This window comes from Polypterus senegalus, chromosome 17, assembly GCF_016835505.1.
Source record: "Polypterus senegalus isolate Bchr_013 chromosome 17, ASM1683550v1, whole genome shotgun sequence".
NCBI classification, from domain to species: Eukaryota; Metazoa; Chordata; class Cladistia; order Polypteriformes; family Polypteridae; genus Polypterus; species Polypterus senegalus.
In genome coordinates, this window is record NC_053170.1 from 1,946,365 (window position 1) to 1,953,062 (window position 6,698).

Consider the following 6,698-nt stretch of genomic DNA (forward strand, 5'->3'; position numbering starts at 1 on the left):
ATCAGCCAAATCTTAGTCACTTTGATGACACGTCTATGTGACAAACGAAGCAGCAGCTCCATTAGATTAACACTGAACCGCAATTGGGGGTAGCTGCTCAGGAGGAATCAGATGAAAGAAGCGCACTGGTGGTCCCATGATAGGGTCTCTTATTTGATGAGAGGCAGGTGAATAAATCGAGACGACCACCCAGAGTCCACCTCTCGGACTTTATATGGCGCCTTTCAGAGCCAACCGCACCACGACGCAACTCACAAGCCAATTCATCAGTTTGTAATACAATTTGGGGGCAGGACTGAGAATGAGGGTCTTCACTCCAAATTCTTAGTTGGGCAATCAGACCTCATTATTTATAAGGAATGGAGGAATATTTCGAATTACTTACTTAGCCAATCAGATTGCGTTTCTGTTTCCGTGACTCGTCCTTTACTTTATACAATACAATTTATTACGTGTCGCAATGGGCTTTAACAGACCCTGCCTCTTGACAGCCCCCCAGCCTTGACTCTCTAAGAAGACAAGGAAAACCCCCAAAAAACACAGTAGGGAAAAAAATGGAAGAAACCTCAAGAAAGGCAATTCAAAGAGAGACCCCCTACCAGGTAGGGTGGGCGTTCAGTGGGTGTCAAAAACAAGGGGCTCAATACAATACAATACACAGAACAAATCCTCAATACAGTATAAAAATAAAGATTGTACAAGTATGGAGCAGAATTTAACAGCAGATGATATCCCATAATAGGATGTGTTCAGAGTCCTGGAGACGTCGGCCATCAAGCTGCCTCCCCCAATCGGCCATTCAGCAGCTGAAACAGCCAATCCGATGAACGGAGCCCCTCAGCCTGACGATTCCTGCGATCCTCCATCAGAGATGACTTTACTTTGGGCAGGCAGGACAACTTGGCAGGTGGGCGGTGGCACAGAGTGGCACATTTGAGTACCGAGAAGAGAGCACTTTCTAATGTTAATGTTCATTTTGCATTTCTTAATGAGCTCGTTGTTTCTTTCTCTGGCTCCTTCTTTATGAGCTCATCTGACTTGTTTGTGTGACTCGCTTCACTTTCTGAATTACTTAACAAAATGCATTTATTGGGGCGGCTCAGGATTTAATTGGCTCAATAATTCATTATTTGTGTGACTTTTTATGAATAACGGATTTCTTGTCTACAAACAACGAGTTATTACTAAACCTTTTTTACAATAATTCTATTATAAATTCTTTCATAAGGGCGCCAGAACCCTGCACACAGTATATTAGTTTCTGTATTGACGCAGCTACATTCGATTTTAAAGAGAAGCTACAGCCAGTGTCATCTTTTTATTTTTTGTTTCGCTAGGGAAGACTACATTAGGGCGGCACGGTGGCGCAGTGGGTAGGAGACCCGAGTTCACTTCCCGGGTCCTCCGCGTGTCTGCGTGGGTTTCCTCCCACAGTCCAAAGACATGCAGGTGAGGTGCATTGGCCATCTTAAATTGTCCCTAATGTGCGCTTGGTGTGGGTGTGTGTGTGTGTGTCCTGCGGTGGGCTGGCGCCTCTGCCCGGGGTTTGTTTCCTAACTTGCGCCCTGTGCTGGCTGGGATTGGCTGCAGCAGATCCCCGTGACCCTGTAGTTAGGATATAGCGGGTTTAGTAATAATTTAACAGTAACTTGTCGTATTTAATTCCAGCCTATGACACTTCTGTTCACTAATATTCGACTGCACTCCGTCCTGACATTGCCTACTGCTTACCGCTTTACCATCGCAAGTTGTGAAAGATCATTTTCAAAATTGAAATTAATAAAGACTCCTGTGTCACGTGTCACAAGAGCGTCTGACCAACCAGACTTCAATCAGCACTGAAAAAGAATTCCTCACCGATGATGTACAAGACGAAGTAGTACAGCTGTTTTCGGAGAGGAGATCTAATTTGGGGAAACGACCTTAAACGGCTTACTTAATTTGAATAAAGCGTTGATTTCTTACTTAATTTGCCTTTCTTTATCGTGTTCATAAGCCTTCTTTACCATTCACTTTGACAGAACCTCACTTTACAATCAAGGAGTTTGTCCCCTGGACATCTTCTAGCCTCCGCTCGCCACTCTGTGTGTGTAAACACGATAACCTGAGTCCGCTTTCGCTTCGGTCAACCAAATTTTGCATACAAGTATTAGGCACAAAATGTAGACTTCGATCAACTTTTGGGCTAGTTCCGTTAACCGGAAGTGGTACTTTACCCTTTATTTCTATTCGTATTCCGCACCTTTTCCTTGCGCCTGCGTGGGTTACCTTGCCACGCCCCCAAGCACGCGCGCGTCGGGCTGATTCGCGGCCTCTGCGGCTGCTGCGTGTGCGTGAACGCGCTCGTGATGGACCGGCGCTCCTGTCGAAGCGGCCGCGATGCTCACCGGCTGCCCCTTCAGCAGATCGCGGGTTTGAGAAGTTTGTTTCTGTCGTCGTCACGTATAAAAGCCACCTGCTGAAATCAGAAGGTCTCCCTTTGTCCATTCATTTTCTTAAACGGCTTAACCAGGGTGGTGTCACACAGGCAGCTGGAGCCCGTCCCAGAAGTCACAATATCTGGACAGGGAAACAGCCCATAATATTCTCAAACCTGATTAAATCTAATTCAGGGTCGTGGAGTACTGGAGTCTCACACACACACACACACACACACACACACACACACACACACAGAGTGGAGCCAAAGCAGCGTCACTGATGGTCATCAGAGTGTTGGAGGGAGCCCACGGCGACACGGGGAGAACATACAAACTGCACACAGCGAACTCTCAGATCTCGAACCCGAGTCTCCTTACAATGAAGCAGCAGCACTAGCACTGTGCCACCGTGTGCCCCTGCCATACACACCGCTCTGAAGCCTGATAGGTGGAGTGGTCCTGATGTCTCCCGGCCCGTGGCCTATCTGCTTATGGATCTGGATAGACAGTCACAGTGGGGTCCCACAGCATCTGTTTAAATTCTTTAGCTCCCCCACCGGGGGGCCGCTCTTGCGCGTATACCAAGCTGCCAAGTGTCTGATGTTTTCCAGATGTTTTCAGGAAATGTCAGGCTCGGCTGCCTCTGGGAACACAAGCCAGTCGGAGTTACGTGCCGAGCTTGAGGGGGTCATGTATGGGGCAGGGGGCTGCGGGTGTGTGTCAGAGTCTCCTACGGGAAGAAGCGCAGGTTACGCCTTTGGTTACCATGTGAGCGTCCTTGGGAGTGCGGGACCACAGCATGGCTCCACCCCCCGGCCTAGGGTGGTCAGGGTGGTCTGTCACTATATATTTCAGGAAGTTTACAAAGACCTCGGCTACACACATCTGGAGTCTCTGGGATAATCGGAGTACACGGAATAAAGGAAGACGCGACACAGCGAGACGGCCGGGGTCCTGACCGAACACCAGGACCTGCAGATTCATTGGCGGGCTCATCGTAGCTGGATCAGTTACAAACCAGTGACCACCCTGAGCACTGATTTGGGGGCACGTGTGGGAGGAGAACATGTGACATGAAGGAGGTGCAAACTCCACACCGGCGACCGAGTGAAGGACGAACACTGCGCCACCGTGCTCCCCGCGGGCCGCTGCGGCGCCATCTGTGGAAAATGTTTTATTTATAGAGCGCCTTTCTGAATTCGTCACCTGTCCTGCTCCCTTTGTCACAGCATGTCTGGGTGGAACGGCAGTGTGCCAATCCTCACCTACGGGCAGCTCTGAATCACCAGTGGTGTCTGGGCGCGCAGAAACTGAAGAGAACAAACTGACTCCAGAATATCAAGGCCAACACTAACAATGAAAGGCACTATATAATAATAGATAGATAGAGTGAAAGGCACTATAAAATAATAATAAGGTAGATGGAGTGAAAGGCACTATAATGATACATATGAAAGGCACTACATAAAGATATACAGAAATAGATAGATAGATAGATAAGGCACTATATATAATAATAAAGACCGACTGAGTGAAAGGCACCACCTCTACCCTACCCCACAGACCCGAGACAAGACCCCTGACTGACTGCCCGCCTCGCCCAAACCGAAGCCAGTAAGGTGGTCCGTGCCAAGTGCAGGGCTCATAATTTAAAACGTGAACTTTGGAGGAACTCCAGGGAGGCCGAGATGAGAACACAACAACGATTTAGGACGGAACTGGGAATTCATTAGGCTTCGGTCTGAAGGCCCTCGGCCAACAAAAGGGAGTTTGCGGTGCCTGACTGGCGCGGGGTCAGACATGACACAACTCGACTTGGCGCTCGGTGGGGATTTGTGACCCTTCAGCCAGAAATGGGATGGACTGGGCCCTGGAGCCCCAGAAGGAGGAGATGGCGACACGCCTGCCTCAGCTGTGCGGTCACCAAAAGCCTTAATTGTGAAAAACAAAGCTGGAGTTGAACCTGGACGGGGCCACACTGTCACAATCGCCTGGTCAGTTGGACAGCTGCCACCCCCCTTGGCTGCGAACGAGAAGCCAAGCGATAAGCACCGTGATGGGAGAAAAGAAAAATACGCGCAGCGCCATCTGCTAAGGGTCAAGAAAATCGTAGAAGACAATTATGTGATGAAGAACAACATAACAGGAAGAAGAGCAGAGACATCAGCTGAGCGTCACGCACACTGTAGTGGCGGAGAGTGAGGATGAGTGAGGCGACGAGAAGCTGAATCGCATGGACCTAAAGCTGACCGTGGAGCAACGGAGGAGACAAGAGCGAGAACGACACGGCGACAGTCGAGAAGATCGACAAACAGCTGACACTTGCCACACTGTCACATCGCTGTGCCCCTGAAGACCATCACCCGGTACAGGACCACCAGTGATGTGTTCAACGTCAGCGTTGAGATCTGAAGGTGCAGCCACCTGTGTGAGACGATGAGCCACCACAGCCAAGAAAACCCAAAGCTGCTGAGAGAAGGCAGACGTGTCGACGGCTCCTTATCGTTCGTTTATTTGAGGTCGGCGTGTTTCGTTCTCATCCGAGTTATAATCGGTGCGTTTGTGCCCTCGTTCAGTTTGCTCTTTTGTGTTTAATGGAGGCCTGCGCGCTGGTTTTTTGGGCTTACAGTGACAGCTCACTTGAGCCATTACACACCACAGCACCCGTAATCGGAGCCGGTGGCGCCCTGGCGAGCGTGCCAAGCAGCGTCACTCACACGTCCGACATTCCTTGGACTGGGCTGGGAAACTGTAGCTGCGTTCACACGCTGTGAGCCAGACAGGAAATACGAGGGGAAAAAAAAACATAAAAAGTCACGTGAGGGTCTCTGGAAGTGGGAGCCGTCAGTGGGACAAGCTGGGAAAGAAATGCGACCCAAACGAGCCAAGTTATGACGCGACGCGACGCGCTCAGCTCATTTAGCGAGTTCAAAGGAATCCGCAAATCCAACAGGTGGTGCCATTTAGTGGTCAGGCTGTACTTGCACGTGGGAAAGGCGCTATATAACTAAAATGTGCCATTACTATTATTATTAGGAGCGATGATTCACCTCAGCATTCTTTGCTTACCAAAAAAAACAGCACTAAACAGCCAATCAACGACGACCTTGCATTTGGCGGCAAAAGCCAAGCAGAAATCTAGGAGTGTGAAGGCAAAACATCACAAAGCGAGGACTTGGGAAACTCCCTCATCGTTCATGGAGGTGGGCGCTCAGCTACGAGCACAAGTCAGCTGGAACCAAAGCTGCAGCCACAAGAAGGGGGTCCATGCTGCCGGATTGGGGGGGCATATGGCATTGGATGTCTGAATGTTGGCATTTAGTGGTCACACCAGCCTCTGACCTCCGCTTCCATCCAAAAAGTGCACAGACGTCCTGGAGCTGCAGCTCTGCAGATATTGGACACGGCTGCACTTGGGTTCAACTGCGGACGCCGTTTACCTTCAAACAGACAATCGAATGAATAAAGAAGAACATTTCTAGGAAATTGGTGTTGGACATACAGCCAGCAGACCCCGCCCCTTCCTGTGTCCCGCCCCATCCAATATGAGGAGAGGATTATTAAATATGGGAGGGTGTGAATATCAGACTCCACCCACATCACTCCCGGACCCTCCTTTCATCCCACACCAGACTCCACCCCTTCCAGTACTCACAAGAGGAGAATCACTGAATAAGAGGGTGTGGCCATCAGACTCCACCCACATCCCTCCTCACCACTTGATGCATCCCACACCAGACCCCACCCCTCATTTCTGGCAGGCCATAAGGGACCCCTCGGGACCCCTCGGGACCCCTCAGGCCTGATCATTGACATCCCTGTTTTGAAGGGTTAATGCCAGTCATCCTGCCATGCAGAGACCCACCCTGCCCAGATACGACTCCACTGAACGCTCTACACGCCTTGACAAACCCCAGTGAGGAGATGCTCACTTGAGATAAAAGTCTGCTCCACAAGGTGAGGGTCCCGATTTTTCGGATGCCGCGTTCACGTGGATCGGTCAGACAGGAGACCCGAGTTTCCCCACTCGAACTCCACGGTGAATGACCTTGGAAGTGGGAGCTCCGAGCTGGCCGATTTGTAGACGAAAACGCCACCTGAATTCTCCGATACCCTTCACTCGGTACCCCTGCTCGTGCAGGATCTGGACATTTTGTGGTGGACCCCCACGCTCTGTTAACATGTTTGGTTTGCACAGAACAGTCACGGCGTGTTGTTAGCAAATCAACAGCAACCTCGCACTTCTCCCAGGGCATTGTGGGAAGGTGAAAGGCCACA